General features: G+C 38.3%; 1 protein-coding gene and 1 long non-coding RNA gene across 9 annotated transcripts in view; one reads left to right on the top strand and one right to left on the bottom strand.

Moving 5' to 3' along the window:
• Window positions 1-18,077, bottom strand: part of SLC38A4 (solute carrier family 38 member 4) — a 63,761-nt gene that overhangs the window by 45,036 nt on the left and 648 nt on the right. Inside the window, exon 1 of one of the 6 annotated variants that reach the window (XM_081311705.1) lies at window positions 17,386-18,055. The exons of the other annotated variants lie outside the window; for them this stretch is intronic. The gene's annotated coding sequence lies outside the window, so the exon portion shown is untranslated. Of the gene's footprint in view, window positions 1-17,385; window positions 18,056-18,077 lie in introns of those variants that run through there. 6 annotated transcript variants of the gene reach the window in all.
• Window positions 1-18,077, top strand: part of LOC308658802 — a 64,364-nt gene that overhangs the window by 29,753 nt on the left and 16,534 nt on the right. The window contains exon 2 of one of the 3 annotated variants that reach the window (XR_014024245.1): window positions 12,585-12,611. The exons of the other annotated variants lie outside the window; for them this stretch is intronic. This is a non-coding gene — a long non-coding RNA (uncharacterized lncRNA). The remainder of the gene's footprint in view (window positions 1-12,584; window positions 12,612-18,077) is intronic. 3 annotated transcript variants of the gene reach the window in all.

The following is an 18,077-nucleotide window of genomic DNA, read 5'->3' on the forward strand; positions in this document are numbered from 1 at the left end:
ATGATTGCAATATTAATACAGTACTGGGCTGAGTTGACTGCTTTTCTAATTAAGGACAATTGGTTGTTTTAAAAATTGCATTCTTTTTGGGTCACAATATATTAATTCCTATTCTCTCTTTTGTATTCCCACTATCCTATTCCTTTGAAAACCAAATTTCCTACCAGAAGAATTTTGATTTTTGAAGCTTCATTAGAGCTTGGACTTTGTAATCCTGGTGTCATCTGACTTGAATTTGAACTCTCAACAGTTCCTGAAGCTGTAACCCAATAGGCTGTTAGGGAGGAGCTGGGCTGGGAGCACTCAGTAGGGCTTTTGAAAGGAAGGTCCCATCCCAAATGATGGTAACACCAAACTATGCTGTAAGAGAATCAGCATCCCTACTGACCAAAGACATACTCTAGTTTGCCTTTTTAGTACCCTATTCAGAATGCTGAAATAAGAAATGCACACTCACCAAAACACATTGTTCAAAGGAATCTGAGTGAAAATAGAAAAAATAATTTCCTAATTCACTTTTCAGAGAACTTTGGATTTCCTGAATCATGCATGACTCCTCAATAGAGGAGAAGTTGGGTTTCTATACAGGGGTCACTTCTACTGCTGGTGGGGGTCATGGTGCAACCCAGCCCTATACAGCACACTCACTGAGCGATGGGATTGTCCTTTGCTATAAGAATTGGCAGTGCCAGCTCTGGCACCATTAAATCAGTTTTTTGTTCTTTATGGGTTGCTTTAGTAGAGAATTATAATTCAGTTGCTTTAGTAGAGAATTATAATTCCTGGAGGGCTTGGTATAAAAATGGTAGCACCAGTCTTTCTTTAAATATAGCAAAGCTGACTCAGAAAAAATAAATATCTTGACCTTACTCAGTGGGACAACAGCAGAAGGGAGACATTCAGGCAGATGGTATATTTAGATTTGAGGATAGATTCAAACTTTGTCTAGACAGCCAATTTATATTTGTTTTTAAACAACCTATTTTGTTTACCTTGATTAATAATAGACTGTCTGGTTCATACTAGGTACTGTATAAATATTGAATGAATGAAAGTCTTTATTAAAGACATTGATTCAAAGTGTGTGCATCCAATACTTTTCTAAAGAAAGAACTTACTTACAAGGCTGCAACAAGAGACATTCTAATTATTCTAATTGATGGGTCCTGTCATATTAAATGCAATAGCTCCTTCTGCTCAGGGTCAATTGTAAAAGGGTAAAGCAAATGCTCCTGCTTATATGCAAGGATTCCTTGGTTCCTTTGGAGAGAGCTGCCTTCTTGGAATAGTAAGGAATCACTGAAAATCACGGGTTCACAGGAAAATAAGAACACAGGAAAATTATAAGTTGTAAAATGTAAGAGTCAAAATCTCATAATAACATGATCCCTAAATTATTTTAAGAACTATGTATACAATATATAAAAATACATACAAAGAAAAAATACTTGAAATAACATATATCAAAATATTAATAGTGGCTGTTTCCAGAATGAGGAAAGGTAGATAATATTTATTTTTTGTCATCTACATGTGCTGACTGATCTTTAAAAAATATAGAATATTTTTGTTTTTCGGAAAATAACAAAGATAATTAGAACAAAACCTACAAAAATAAAAAGCTTCTCTCAGTTTTTTCAACAACTGTTAATCAATCCCAGCCATCAGCTAACCCTCTATTTTTAGTGAAAATATCTGGGGGTACTTAACAAGCAAACAATCAAACTCTCCCTTAAAAATTTTCTGATTCTGAATGGGCACTTATGAGCTATTTAGCATCTAGATAAAAAAAAAAAATTATATGTGTCCAGTTTGTTCCAAAAAGATGGATTGTTTCTTCCCAATCTGCAAGAGGTCTCAAAATACCGTTGAGAAAAATGGAGATCAATTTTTTTTCATAATGCTGGGAAATAATCAACTTCTATTATGGTATTATAAGCAGACAGCTTCATTTATTCATTCAATAAAAAATATTGAACACCTATGCCTGACTTTATGCTAGAAGCTAACACAAGTGACACTGTGGAGAGGGGGAATCAATTTCCTGCTATCTCTCAAATGAATCTGTTGCTTAACTAGGCCATGATGACACAAGATGGTGCATGAAATGCACTTGGGATCTAAGGGGTAGAAGCACGGCTCCCAGCTCAGTTTGATGGGGCAGGAAGACTTGTTTGAAGAGGTGACACTGGGCTCAAGCTGAAAGAGTAGACAGGAGTTCTGAGGAGGAATGGGATGGAGAGCAGACTGTAAGCAGAGGGGACAGCACCAGCAAGGTAAGGAGGTGAGAGGGGCTCTTGGCTGCCAGGTGTTCCTGGGATGAGGAGACTCAAATGGAGAGGTCACTAGGGGGTCACAGAAGGCTTTGGGTACCATGTCTTTGTTGTTGTTGTTGTTCAACTAAAATGAGTTCATAATAAGAACAAACAAATCTAGCTCACCAGTGCCTCATGGAGCTCAAGACTTCAGACACGTCAAGAACACATTCTTTGTTAGAAATTGTGATAATCAAGGTTATCGTAAACAGTAAACATCATCTACATAGCATGCATCAATTTTTCCCTGCTGTGCATCCTTGGAAAGAGGGCTTATGTGAACTTGGTCCCCTGCTCTATGCTTGGACCACAAGGATTATTGTACTATAAATTAGCTAAGAACAGAAAAACTCAGGTTCATGAGGTAGATGCTCCCTGACTTATGATACAGTCATGTCCTGATAAACCCGCCATAAACTGAAAATACATTTAATATGCTTAACCTACCAAACATTATAAGCTAGCCTTGCCTATTTGGAATGTGCTCACTCAGTTTAGCCTACAGTTAGACATTGTTAAGAATATCACACCACATACTGCTAGCCTGGGAAAAGATAAAAACCCGGGTATGGTTTCTACTGAATATATATCACTTTCATACCATCATGAAGTAATCATAAAACAAAATATTGTATATTAAAAAGGAGTTAATCACAGGTCTTATAGCAATTAAATATTTAACAATAGATATCTTGACTATCTAACTCCTTCCAAGATATTTGGAAATTATTTTTTAAGTAAGAACATATTTAAATTTTTTAACATATTTATATTTTTTCTAATTTTAAAATTCACCTGAGGTTGATGCTTAAACAAATTATATGAACCATTTTCCAGTAACACACAAGTCCTTCTTTGCAAGAATCTCTATTTTCCAAATCTTCTTTATAAGGTACAGTTTAGTGTGGCAGGGTAACAAGTGGGTGACCGATCTGTGCTTTTTTTTAGGATGGGTGGTCTGAGTTTTAGATGCACAGAAAATAATCATAGTGACTCAAGCAATTTAACTTGTGTTTTTTTTTTCTCTCAAAAGTGTTTTCAAAAGTTGATGGTATTTCCTTTGAAGTTTGCTTAAGACTTTTAGTATTAGCTTTTCCTGAAGAAGACAGAGAAGTTGCACTGCCTTTGTCTTGAAGCTGTACCTACCCCCTCCCAACCAACAGGAGAAGTCTTTGGACATGTAAGGATCCCTAAGGCTGAAGAAGGTCTTTTATAATGCCAGTACTCAGCATGGGATTGGGGCTTCAATTCAGAAGGTACCTGAGTCAATTCTGACTCCATCAACTATCAACTGTACTATCAAGAAGTCAGTAAACTCCATTTCCTCATATACAAATTGTAGATTATTCCTAGGGCGACAATAGGACCCTTGCAAGTAGAAATGAAAGTCGCACACTTATTTTTTTGCAGACCTTCTTTGTGCCAAGCCCTATTTTATTAATGAAAAAAAAAAAAGAGAAAAACCTATAGCTCTAAATACACTATAAATAAAACAGAACTTCCAAAGGATCAAATTTCTTTCTTCTCATGGAATTCCTTCTCCACTGTTTGGACTACACAAACTTAGCAATGTAAATACATGGTAACTCTACTTACACAGTGGCCAAAGAAATATTAAAGTGGGTTATCCACTAGGAAAAGTTGTTGGACATAAAATTCTATGTTCATAGGAAATTCCAATTTTAATTTTTCAATTTAATTCTCATTAAAATTTTCACTAAAAGTTGAAGAGTGGAATGAAGAGTCTTTAGCCCTTTTTTATTTTCCTTTCCTGTCTTCAGCCATTAATCAACCAATTATTCAATCAACATATATCTATGATGCTCCCAAACAGGGCTTATCAGTGTCTTCATGCCTTGAGGCTTGCTTTCTGCTTCCTGATTTCTGGCTGTATTTCATTCCAACTGACCATAAACCTTAGAGTAATTAGGGAACTTTACAGTCAAGCTGACATTACAGAATTCTGGCAATATTTACATATAACTATGTTCTATGTATGAAGAGAGATCTAGACATCTATGTTTTTATTCTTACCTACTAGGAGGTATAGTACTTTTTTTTTTTTTTCCTGTTCAAAGAAGCTCAGTTTTTATCCTCTGGCTCCCATACAATGGTCCTGTAAATGCATTATTGTTTTCTCACTGTCATTTCAAACTCATTATCAAATATGGGGCACCCAATGAAATGCACAGCATATTGCCTCTGGAGTCCAAATTCAAGGATTCATATCTGACCTCCACTCTGCTGCCAATCTGCTGAGAGTTTAAAAAGGTGGAGTTAATCCTTTGTTCCTTTTTCCTGTTTCTGCCTCCTACAGACCAGACTGAAATGTATTTGTTTATATCTGTCCTTCTAGACTTTCAAGTCTTCAAAAGCAGACACTGTGTCTTATTTACCACACATGAGTCAAACAGTATAGATTCAGGAGCTTGTCTGCTTAGACTTAAATCCGATTTCAGTCACTTATTAACTTTCTGACTTTGGGATGAGTTGTTTGCCTTTTCTTGTTTGACTTTTCTGTTTGCCTCAGTTTCCATATCTACAGAAAGGAAATAATAATAATGCTTACCTCACACTGCTCTTATGAGGATTAACTAAGTTAATATTTATACAGCATTCAGCAGAGTGTCTGGAACACAGAGAAGATTATATCTAAAGAATTGCCTCTAATGTCAATGTCTCATGTGGTGCCTATTTCATAAACCTCTGTTGAAGAAGGAGATTAAATCAGAATGGGAATATTCTGGAACCTAGTTTTCTCTTTTAAAACTGGATCTAATAAAAAAACATATGCAAGATTACTGTGAGGATTAAAGGAGATATTAGGAATTAAGCATTATAAATTTTTATTGATATTTTTTATAAGAGTGATGTGATATTCACAAAATTAATTAGATAATTAAATTAGTTTCAACACTTTTTGCTTGGAAGTGTATTATTACTGTTTATTAGACCATTATTTCTCTTGTTAAACTTATCGATTAGCACTGCTGCCAGCTAGAAAAGGACAGATTTTTGACCCTGACTCATGGAATCTCAGAAAACAACCTTGTAATAAGACAGTTTGCAATATGTGTTTGCTTAATATTAACCAACCTGTGAAGCTGAACAGCACCATGGTATTATTTACCCCTAAATCCATCCTTTAGTCAGTGTTTAAACATGCAAAAGTGTGGGTAGATTTTAGGGGGGGGGTTGGTTTGATCTTGCTTTGGGTTATTGTTCTTTTTGGTGAGATTGACAGATAAGAAGACTCAAAGATGTACCAATACACATTTTCCAAATGCCAAAGTAAGTGACCTACATTTTGCTTATACTTTAAGATTTGAAATTGTTGAACATTTCAGTACTCATTCCCAAATTTGGCTGGCCACACTGGTTTGGTGTCATTCACAGTCAGCTGAATCAAATGTAAGAACTTTTTAATCAATATGAATGGGTGAATGGATAAGTTGGCTTACATGAATCAATAATGGTTCTCTCTAAGGCAGCTTCTTGACCAAACACATAATTGATGGGCATCTTTTAGCTTTAATACAGGGAAGTCTTACATATATGCTACTTTCCATTAACATGAGGTTAATCTGGATAAGACTGCTTAGAATTTGAGTTGAAGTCTGAAAGATTATGGTGTCACATCCTTTATTAGATCCAGTTTGACTCATCCTTTGAAATACAGAAATGAAGGATTTCATTCATTTCAGTATACAGAAATAGCTGCGATACTATGGCTTTGTGCCACATGAATTAAATCTAAAATGCTTACCAAGAGTAAAGCTAACATGTTTAAAAACCGATTTTCTTTCAAGGCTTTTCATTACCTCACATAATCACATTTATTTATTCTATGTTATGATCACTAATATTATTTGAGAATAATTAACTACAAAATACACATCAGATAACATGCCTCAGTTAAGTAGATTTGGGGGCAAAATGACTTTTCAAGGACTCTAAGTGGCCAGAGGGTCAGTAGCTGGTACATGAGATAATGCAGGTAAAAAGCTACACACACCTGGGATATACATAAAACATAAATATGTATTTGTTATTTCTGGCTGCGTACTTTTAAATAAGTAGACCACATAAAAGAACCTAGGTACTTAATATTTTTATGAACATTTACTAGCAATAGATTATTTTTGATTCAGAATAGTGATAAAATATGAAATTACTAAATTCCAATTCAAAAATTTTATTCCATTTCCCTGGCCAAAAACTAAATGGCAACTTTAATTCCTAAGCCTTCTGGCAAAAGAATGGTTCCCAAACTTTTGATATTTGTAATGTTGACAGATCTATGGCGAACTGGCTCCATTTAGTAGGCCCCTTAAAATGTCACCATCTTGGGCATTAGCACTTGTTGCCTTGTTAACCAGTTAAGGAGTTAACATTCCAGGTCTAGAAAGCTCTGAAAATATATATCAATATATTTATAAGAGAAATGCAGACATGGTCTACAGGCCTCCAGTGCGACTCTGGAAGACTCTGGTCTGCTGCAAGGTCTATTTACTCTGGTCTGATATTTAATAGACTATACGGACTTGCCCTAGCAACCTGTGCAGCACAGAGTTTATACATATGTGTTTCCAAGATAAGGAGACTATTTTTAAAAAAAAGAAAAAGAAGAAAGAAAGAAAGAAATTACAAATATGTTTTAGTTATACCGGCACAGATTGGATATTCTACAAAGTGGAAATGTGCACAGTAATATCTTAATACGAGACCACAGAATATTTTAAATCCTTTACTTAGAATGTTTCTAAGTATTTGCTATTGTTATTGTTTTTTAACAAAAAGAAATTAGAGTTTAAAAATATTAGGATGGCAGCAAAGAGCACACAACCAGAAAAATATGAAGATTCGGGTTAATGATTATCACCTTAGAAAAGAGCATGATATGTAAATAGAATATTTTATTTTTATTCTGCCTGACATTTTCTGTATGTTTGAGATTTATTTGTCAAAAGTAAATCTTAAAGAACTTTTAAGAAAAAAATAAACAAAATCCTTTGTTTCTGAAGTACAAAACCCTTATTCTATTTTATTATAGGGAAAGCGTTTGTGCTTTATAATCGGGTGGGCTTTCTGTTCATCCCAGCTGGTATGTTCAATGGACCAAGTCCTGGGCAAACTGAGGCCCACCACACTCAGCTACTTCTTGACTTTCCCTTTTCACTATTTCTTGACTTTAAAAAAGTGTGCTTCCTACATTTGTTTTTCTCAGTTTAAATTTGGTGGAGAATAAAGGGATAATTTTTTTTAAGTATTCACAATAGTTATTGAACCAGTTTTCTAATCTTTTATAAATCACAAGCATTCACAAAGCTAGAAATTTTGAAATATACCTGTGCAAATATGCATATTCCTCTGTGTGTGTGTGTGCACGTGCTTGTGTGTGTATGCATGTGTTATTTGTGTTTGCCTTATTGAGAGAATTACAAAGGGGCATCAATAGACTTTTTATTTTAATTCTGATCAAATGTTTTAAAAAGTGACTATGTACAAAAATAACAGTTGAGAAGAATTGGGAGATCTTGGTATAGAATACCTCTCATCAGTTGAAAAATAAAATTCCTGAAAAGTCTGTGACAGGAGAATTTGAGGTTGAATAACTTAATAGTTTATGAGGAAGACAGAGTATACAGGGTTGGGACCAAGACTAAAATATTTTTCTATATATAAAAATTAAAATAATATTTTTAAACACTTTTAAATGGCAATAATAAATACGATTATCTTTAAATTTACCATCTTTTTTCAATAAAAACTTCCAAGGTCTTTCTTTCTCTCCCAGAGCTTCAATAATTGCAAACCACTCTTTTGCTGTAAATAAACAAACAGATACCAGGGGACATTTTGTGATCTTGTTCCACCAAAACATCCAATGCCTTTCTGAACTCATGGCATAGAGGGGTTGCTTTCTACCTCCCAGTGTGAACCCAGGAACAGGACTAATTTGAATGCTAAACATGAAGAAATTTCTAGAAACATTAATTTATCTTCTAGGCTTAGATATGAGATATTTCTTGAGCCTGATCCTTTGTATCTCAAAGCAGATTTTTTTTTATTTGAAACATGAAAAACTATATCACAAGGCATGAATTGCCAATCTCTGTTGGTCTGTCACATTGGGCCTGTGGCAAAGCAGAACATCAAGGTGAGAAGCATGTGGTGCAGCAAAGCCTTTCATCTCATGGCAGCCAGAAAGTAAAGAAAGACATAGGAAGGAGCCAGGATCCCAATATCCCCTTTGAAGGTACGCCCCCCATTACCCAACTCCTACCACTAGGCTCCACCTCCTAAAAGTTCCACCATCTCTCAAAGGGCCACCGGTGGGTAACCAAGCCTTTAGCATATGGGTCTTTGTGGGGCACTTGAGATCTAAGCCATAGCAGACACTATTTATAAAGCAGCCTTTAGATCTTTGTGACTTGAACTGGAGAGCTCAGCATGATAGCTGAGGCAGACAGAAAAGGGTGAGCAGATTTCATGTAGGAAGAATGTGTGACTTCTGACAGAAGAGAAAGGATCCAAGGAAGGAGAAATGGGATCAGAAGTTTAACCCAAGTAACACCAAAACAAAAGGCATCTACTTGAGCTAAAATGAAATGTTTACATAGAATTTGGCTGAGGTTGACCTTGACTGCCAGGTTGAGAAGTTTAAATTTTAAGAAATTTTGAAATAAAGAATAACGTAAAGCATTAAATATTTCATTCTTCAAAGTGTGTATATGGCTAGAATGTTACAAACTAGTTTCAAAGTAATTATGCAACTAATACTTGATCTTTGTCTACATCCACATAGTAAACGTGACATTTCTGTTTTACTTCAGAAAACTCTATTTCTTCTTTTTGAATGAAGTGGTTTAAAAGAAAACAACCACCCTCCCATGATCCTTTAGAAAAATCAATGCCTACAATGTTGGAAACATAATCAATATATTTACATTTCCTAGCACACCTTCCTAATGGCTGTAATCATTAGTCAAATAAGTAAACAGCAAAACATGAAAGAGGTTAACAAAAGTCAGTGGGCTTTTATTCAGTCGCCTGACTTGCAACAAAGTAGTTTCTCCCTCAAGATTACAGGACTAAGTTAACTCCCCTGCCCATGCTGAGGGAACTTTGGACCACACAGCAGCTATGCCCCAGAAGTGTCACGGCAAAGTGACACAGGTATCTAATGTTTACTCAAAATAAATCATAAAGAAAGACAAGACTAAGAATTCAACTGCATCTTGCAAGATTCAGAAAAGCAGACTGCCTGTAAAGGAGTTATAAATTACTTTAGCTGTGACAATTCTTCATGTTTAGATTTTAGACCCATTCTCTACCTATCCTTTGTTCTCTGGCAGGGTGTGTAGGATAAGGAATAGTCCTCTGGTAACAGAAATCATTAAAATGAAGAATTAAGACAGTGCACTGAGTTAGATGCAAGACTAGTCAGGGTTCCAGACTGATAATAGGTTTTTATTCTGTGACTTAACAACATGACTCTGAAAGTCCAGAATGTGAAATTCTAAAATTCTAAAATTTAAAATTCTAAAATTGCAAAGAAAGGGTTATTTGCAAACTCATCGAATCATAGTGGGTATTTTCTTCTCCCCTCTGCTGGTGGGGTGGGTGTGGTGAGGAAGCTTTCCAGTGAGCACTGGCTGAAGGGAGGGGTGGAGCCTATGGCATCTGCACACCATCCTGCAGTGACATACTTTCCCTAGCTAGTGGCAGCTTCCAGTTTTCAGATTGCTCAAGCTTTAGTGCACATGGGAAGGATAACAGCTTCCACTAAAACGAGACAAAATCGACTACTGAGAAATGTCCCTCCCACTGGTGGGTGGGGCAAAGGGCCAGAATAGTGTTATCTGACAGTCTCCAAGAACATCCTGATCTTGATAGATGCCCTTGGGCTAGAGATGCTGTTTTGTGTTCTTGGTGACTGCTGTCAACCCAAAGAGCTACTCTTTGTCATTTACAGTCATGCCTGTTCCTCAGTTTTTTTTGTCAGGTGATGTGACAGAGCAAAGGCTGACAGGAATTTTCCTAAGGCAGAGGCTTTGTTTTTGTTAGTTTCAGGAAACCTGAGTTGTTTAACTAAAGGTAACCATCAAAGAACAGATTGTCATAAGGATATGAAAAACCTCCAAGGTACAGGGTTATGCCTTATTGTCTGAGTACATACATTTCTCTGTCCTTTTCCTTTTCTCCTTTTTAATCCTTCAGTGATCAGTTTTATTTATTTCTTTATTTTTGGTCCTGGGATACAAATCCGGGAATATTTTACCACTGAACTACCTCCTCAACCCACTTTCCCCCCCCCCTTTTTTTTCTTTTGAATCAGGGTCTTACTAAATTGCTGAGGGTCTGGCTAAGTTGCCAAGGCTGGACTCAAACTTGCAATCATCCTGCCTCAGCCTCCCCAGTCACTGAGATTATGGATGTGCACCACTGGGCATAGCCAGGGATCTGTTTTAAATTAAGGCATATTACACATTCTTTCGCACTATAACACTAAAATGCCATTTTGGAAAGAAAAACTTGTTCAAATTGTGTCCTCCCACTTTCCACCTCATCAGGTGAAATTCAGTCCCATTGAGTGCCAAATAAGTATCTCCTTAGATTAAAAAAAAATATATTCCTAGAACACTACTCAAAAATGAAAAAAGACAAAACTACTGGTTTACATAACAATTTGAATGGATCTTTAAGAGCATTAAACAGAGAGAAAAAAAATGCAATCTTATTTTAAGATAAAACAGTCATATTCCAAGATTCCATTTACATGGCATTCTCAAAAATGATAAAAAAATACAGAGACAGGAAACATATGGTTGCCAAGGGTCAGGAGGAGAAGGTGGGTGTGACAATAAAAGGGTGGTACAAGGGAGCTCTTCATGGAGATGGAAGTCCGGAATCTTGAATGAAGATACCTGCACAAATCTACACATGCAATAAAATGACACAGAAGCTATACACACATATTGTACCAATATCAATTTCCTGACCTTGATACTGTAGTGAAAGTATGTAGATGTAACTACTGGAGGAAACTGGGTAAAAAGTATAGGGGGCTTCTCTGTGCTAGCTCTGCAACTTCATTATAGAATGATTTCAAAATAAAATTTTAAATATATATGTCAACCAACAGCATAGACTCCACTATACAGAAAGAATAATTAAATACAGCAGAATATATAACACAGCCACATATGCTAAAGAGATGTTAAACTTACTTTTCCTCCTTTTTTTTTTTTTTTTTTTAAAGTGTGCTGTTACTAAAGAATTGCCTCAAAAGAGGAATAAACATGTTTGGGGGACTATAACAGAGCAGCTCTTCCTTCCAATCTTCTCAACCATTTGAATGCTTTCCCACATTCACAAAGCGAGGTGGCAAAGATCAATCTTTTAAGTACTAAATCATTTTAACAAGAAATGATTGTTAAAATGATTGGTCATACAACCCATGTATTACAACCCTCCTATATGCAAAAAACTTCAAACAAGACCACAGTATGTGGACCCCATATAGCTTGTTTCTTAAAACCAGGAGCCTCCGCAGCCTCCATCCTTAATGAGTCCTTTCCTCTCCCCTCCTTTTTCAATTCACTTTCCACTCTCATCTCCCTTCCTCCCTCCCTCCCTCACTCATTCACTCACTCACCTAGTCCCTGTCTAAATCGCCTGATCCTAGCAAAAGAAGCAAGCTGACCTGTGTGAGTGCAGTGTCCCCAGACAGCGGCCTCTCGCAGTGTCCCGGGGCGCCGCCTCCCAGCTCAAGTTCCCCGCGCACCCCCGCGGCGCATGCCCGACAGTCTGCACTGCCACGCAGCCGGCGAGCCACAGGCCACAGGGCGCCTCCAGCGACCAACACCGCACACATTGGTGCGTCGGGCCAGCTCTGGGTCGAAGTTGCCTTTAGGTGAACTATCTCTCTCTTTTATTTTTCTTTTCTTCTTCAATATTTTTATAGTACCCAGAGTGTACCCAGTGTTATAAAAATTATTACAAAACAAAGAGCAAAGTCCCTGTCCTGAGGAGTATGCAGATTAAAAGGAGCGAATGACGCACGGCAAAATGACATGATAAACACTGGGTGGGTGAAAAGAGTTTGCGCGAAAGGTAAGATAGAATCAATCAGACTTTCATGGACCAAAAAATGGAAAGGCTAAATCAGGACCCCAGATCACTACTGCAGATTATAGAAATAAAGATTTGCAATAAGATCTGTAGAAATAACATATGATTGGTTTTTTTTTTTTTATGTGCCAGGCAGTGTCATCGTGATAATTTCATAAGGTAGGTACTATTATGTCTAATTGGGAAACTAGGGTTTCTGTTAATTGTTTAACAAACAAGTCTAATGTTACTCATAAGAGTGCCACATACAATTCCAAATACTTTGCAAATATTAACTCATTTATTTCTTGTAAAATCCCTGTGGGGTAAGAATTGTTGTTTCTCCCACTTTACAGATGAGGAGTGAAGCAGTGAGGTTAACTAACTTGCTCAAGGGTCACTCAGGTAAAAAGTGGGAGAGCCAAAATTTGAACCCAGAGACTTCAAATGAAACAGCCAAACTCACAACCTGAACTCAGATTTCTGAACTCAGAAACAGCTCTCTGATGGCACTGGGGCACTGCCGCTGCCAAGCCTGCATCCTTAATCATGAGCAATAATCCACATTAAATAAATAATTTAATTTTAAAATATTTCCACTGTCAACAGTGCACAGACATTTAATTGTTAATTTTTTTTTAAAAAAAGTGTTTATTGGAAGAAAAATACTATCATTAAAAAGGGAAAGAGGCAGATGTTCCTTCATTCCTCCCTCCTTCCCTGCCTTCCTTCCTTCCTTCTTTCCTTCCTTCCTTCCTTCCACAAGGAAGTGTGTGTGCCTGTGCCACACACTGGAGAAGGCAGTGGGTAACAGCAGTGAACAAAAGAGACAAAAATGAAACAAACAGGGGAACTGAAGATGATGTTCATTTTAATGACAGATACATCCTAGATCGGTCAGGAGCCACAGCATGACATAACCAACAGGAACTAAGGAAACATTTCACTCATGTCATACAGGGAATGCCATCATTCTCTGAGCTGCACAGTCCTGCATGAGTATTATTTAGTCACTTTTTCACTTCCTCTCTTATTTCCTTCATTTTAGTTATGACAGAGAAAAACATGTTATCAAAAACATTTGATGTAGACAGCTGTTGTTAACATTGCAAGTAATGCTTTGGGTGGCAGAAGTAATAACAATAAGTGTGTAGTGAGTGCCTCTTATGCACTGGACTTCATCTAAACATTTACATGTGATAATGCATCTAATCCTCAAAATCCCATGAGGTTGATGCCATTATGATTCTGATTTTACAGATGAGTAAACTGAAGCTCAGAAATATAAAGATATCTGCCCAAGGATTTAATGTTAAAATATGTGGAGTATTTAATCTACTAACTGAAATTATGTTTTGAGTAATCTGTAGACGTCATTTATTCTCAGAATTTCCTTCCTAATAACATTCTGATCAAGGGTGTTTTATAAGTGTGGATGTGGTAAAGACTCCCACAGACCTCTGGGCCTATAATGCAAAATGGTATATAAAATATCCTTTAAAAAAGAAGAGACACTGGGAGTTAAATTTTCAAAGTAAGTTATGAAAAGGCAAAAATCTTAACTGGCATAAACACTCTACTGTGGAGATAGGCGGGTAATGTTCTTCACTGTTACAGTCTTACTTCCTGACTTTTCTATAACACACTAAAATTAAATATAAAGCCACTAAGAAACTAAAATCAGGAGTGAAAACACCCCCAGTAGTCCCCCAGAAAAACAGAATAACTTTATTTGGACATCTTTTCTGTGGTTGTGTAGACTGTATCCACACTAGAGTAGAATATACCCTCAATAATAAGAAAAATAATTTGGCATTTCCACATAGTAGACAACAAGGCCTAGTCTTCCCATCTGAGCATAGGTTTAAAAATTCTAACATTATATGGAGTCTAAAAATCTACACATTGTTATGAGGCCATAATAAAATGATGAAATGATAAAATGTATTGCTATCCCTGTATTTAAATATTCTGTTTTGTTAGCACAGGTCACTTCCAAAATCCAAGGGAAGGGCAGACCAAAGGGACATTTGCAGAGGCAATGCCCACCTCCCTGACCATACTCAACCCCATTCTCTACTCCTGAGTACTGAACTCCTAAATCCCTAAAGTATCTCTGACATTCTTTCTTTGTTCAGGGAGGTCTCTTCATTGAGGGTCCTCTTCCCACTTTCTCCAATTCTTTGTCTATTATTTCTGCCTCCAAACCTGCCTGAGGCAATGATTCAAATAATTCTGGAATTATTCCCTGACCAATTATAAAGCTAGATTTTTATGGTAAAGTGTTCGAATCTGAATTTTCCCTGGTCTTTATCATTATGTAGAGCAACTGTTTACTTGTTTATTCTTTCTTCTACTAGTCTACTTCATAGTTCAACAAATATTTCTTGAGCACCTAGTGTTAACCCAGCACCATGCTAGGTGTTAGGGCTATGTTTCCTGGAAGATAATGATGTTCAATGATTATTCTCGGAATGGATGAGTGGAATTAGGTCATTATATAAATAGCAGGAGGAAGACCAGAGGAAGATTAGCAGGTCACATGAAAAGGATTTTTTTTTCCATTTCTCTCATTGCTCAAATCCTATGTTGTGTAACAACATTTCTAACCCTCTTATTTTCTTAAATTGTTGTTCTCCCTTCCAAGTATCTGTATTTTTCTGCCACCTTTACTGTAATAAGCAGGAGCTTTGATTTGAGCAGACTTGGTTCTAATGTCACTTCCTAGTTGTGTGACTCTTGGCTCCCTTCCTTAACTACTCTGAGCTTGCAACACCTGCTCTATAACATGGAGATAACAAATACCTATAGCAGAAAGTACTATGTGAAGATTAGATGAGATTCACATGTGCAAAGGGTTTAATAGCACAAAGCCTGGCTCTTAAAAGAGCTTCCTCTCCTTTCTTGAGTGTCACCCCTCTTCCACCCCAGTCCTTCCTATGGGGTAGATGGAAGCACCTTTTTAGAGGCTGTATTATTATCTTAATATATTAATATTTTGATGTACATCAAGAATATGCAATTAGACATCAAACCTTTGGGCTTTTTAAAGTAGAAATCATCACTTTGGATATGTAAAAAGCAAAAATAAAAGGGGGATTACGTTTTTAAAAATGGAATAAGGAGGAAAAAAGAATTGATACACAGATGCCTGAAAAACACTACTGAAATGAACAAAGACAATGCCATAAAAAAAGAAAACACCCAAGTTCACAAGTGGCTGCTTATTGTGCTTGTCCTTAGTGTTCCACTAGCTCACAGAAAACCACAAAGGTTTAGATACGTGGGTATACTATCCATTTCTCAAATGTCATTTATTGTTAAACTCCAAAATCACATCTTTGCCTCTCTTAGGATTGAATTAGTCTGTAACCTACCAAGAAGTCAGCTTCTAGGGTGATCCCTAGAAGTTACTTGTCCAATTGTGCCCATGATAAATTATAAAATCAAAGAGATTTATTCCTTTACATTTAAGAACAATTAATGCCCAAATAAAATTTCCAGAAACATTTGTTTCTCGCATTTCTATACCTCCATTTCCTTATCTGCAAAATAGTGCAATCATAGACCTTCTCTCATAAGCTGGTCAAATAGTAATACAAAGGAAGTGGTAACAAGAAGAAACCTAATTACCATGTATGTGTGAGCTATTACCATCATTAATCTAGTAAAGTCTGCCCTCCAGCTCTCCTATGGCAGCAGCCTTCAGAAACAAATTCTTTTCCCCTTCACACAAGTCTCCTAGCTTTTTATTGTTTTGTGACAAATTATCCTAGTAAAAGTTTCCGGTCTCTGAACACATATGGTACTTTCAGTTTGGGAAGATTACATATTCTCTTCAGTGTCTCTATCCTTACAGATTTTTATCAAAAACATAAATTTTCTGTAGATTCACTTGTTAAAATTTGAGTCTCTCCTTCTCTCTCCTCCCTTCCCACCCCCACAATTCTTGTGTTGCATGAGAAAGTCTAACAATTTTACTACTTTTTAAAAGTGGGAACAACAACAACAATTAGAGGCTGATTTCCTCACCGTACAATCCCCCAAAAATGAAGGTCCACAAAAAGGCAATTGAAGCAAACCCTAACCACATAGCTTCTAGGCCCTGGAAATTGTGACACAGGTGTAAGATGTTTTTTTTTTTTTTTACAACATAAGGCAATCTACTCGTAATAATCTAATGATCGTGTTTCAGTCCTCCGAAGCAAATAAGGATGGCTATACAACAAACAAACAAACACCAGCAAATGGGCAAATGGGGAAGGAAGCGATCCAAATTTAAGTCCTGGTGGGTTCCTACTTCCCCTTTGGGCCAGAAGCTGAGCTTCCACGTAGATAACCAGGGGAATTGATCCAGCCCTTTTGGGGGATGGGACACAGCGAAGGAGGTTGGTTGTGAGAAGTGCCCTGGCTACTCCAGGGCGGCTTCTAGGCTTCTTTTTCTATTTAAGTTCCCCTCCCCACCTCACCCCAGACATGTAGGGTGATGTACCTTTTGCTCTGAGCATTAGATTTCAAGCTCCAACTGTCCTCCCTTAAAGGGTCTATCATGGTCTGGGGCTTGGGATCTCCAGGCCTCAGTCTAGTTTCTCAAGTCCCCTGCAGACACCCTGACATAACCATGACCAGGTTTCCCTCGCCTGAGTTTCTCAACTTAGTTCCCCCCTTCTTCCTCCAATCAACCCAACAGCCAGGAGCGCATCTCCTGAGTTGGCCACGGCGGCGCGTATATAGAAGGGGCTTTCTGCCCACCTCTCCCAGATGGATGACGACGAGTTGCAGGAAGATTCGCTCCTCCCTCAACCCCCATCTCGCCAAGGGGCCAGGGTGCAGCGTCCACCTGTACCAACAGTAGACAAAGGCTCGCTTTTTGCGCGCTGCCCTCAGAGCACAGCTGTCTGTTTGCTGCGCTCACCTCCCGCCTCTCCCGGAGCTGGAGGTGCTCCCTGCTCACCTTTCCTGGGGCTTCCTGAGACCAGCTCCCTTCCTTCATTCCATTCCTTCCCTCCTTCCTCCATTCGCTACTCCTGGCTCTGCTTTCCTTTCTGCCCTTGTTCCCGCCGATCTGGCCTCTTACCACTTCTCCCCCTCCTCCCTGGACTTCTCGCCTCTTCTCTTCATCCCCCGGACGCCCCCTCGAGCCCAGCAGCCTTGGACTCGGCATTTCTGCATCGCCCCTCCCCTTGGCTCCAGCGCGCAACAGGCTCCCAAATCCGGGGGTGCTGCTCTGTGGCTAACCCTCCTACCATCCCAAAATGAGTCCCCGGACCCAGAACCGCTTAGCCTTCCTCTACGGCAAGAGAAACTCTGGGAAGTTCCCCAGGCTAGGACCCCCCCACCCGGAGAATCACACTGGCCATCGGGGCGCCCGAGCTGTTAGGGACGCCGGGTCTATTTTAAACCGTGCGCCGGGTGTCCCCATCCTGAGGACACGGGCACGGGTCCAACGACTCGGGTAACACCTAGCCGGCAATACCCTGAGGGGACGCGAAACCGCTCCCCTAGCGCGGTGGGACCCCTCAGCTGCGTGGCCACAGCAGTGGAAGGCAATCCCCATACAGCCGACTCTAAACCCCAGTGCCAAGGGAATCCCCGACCCGGGCAGGCACGGGATGCCCCATCCCCACCCCCACCCCAGCCCCACAG

The sequence above is a fragment of the Spermophilus citellus genome (assembly GCF_964194105.1).
Source record: "Spermophilus citellus genome assembly, chromosome: 10".
NCBI lineage: Eukaryota > Metazoa > Chordata > Mammalia > Rodentia > Sciuridae > Spermophilus > Spermophilus citellus.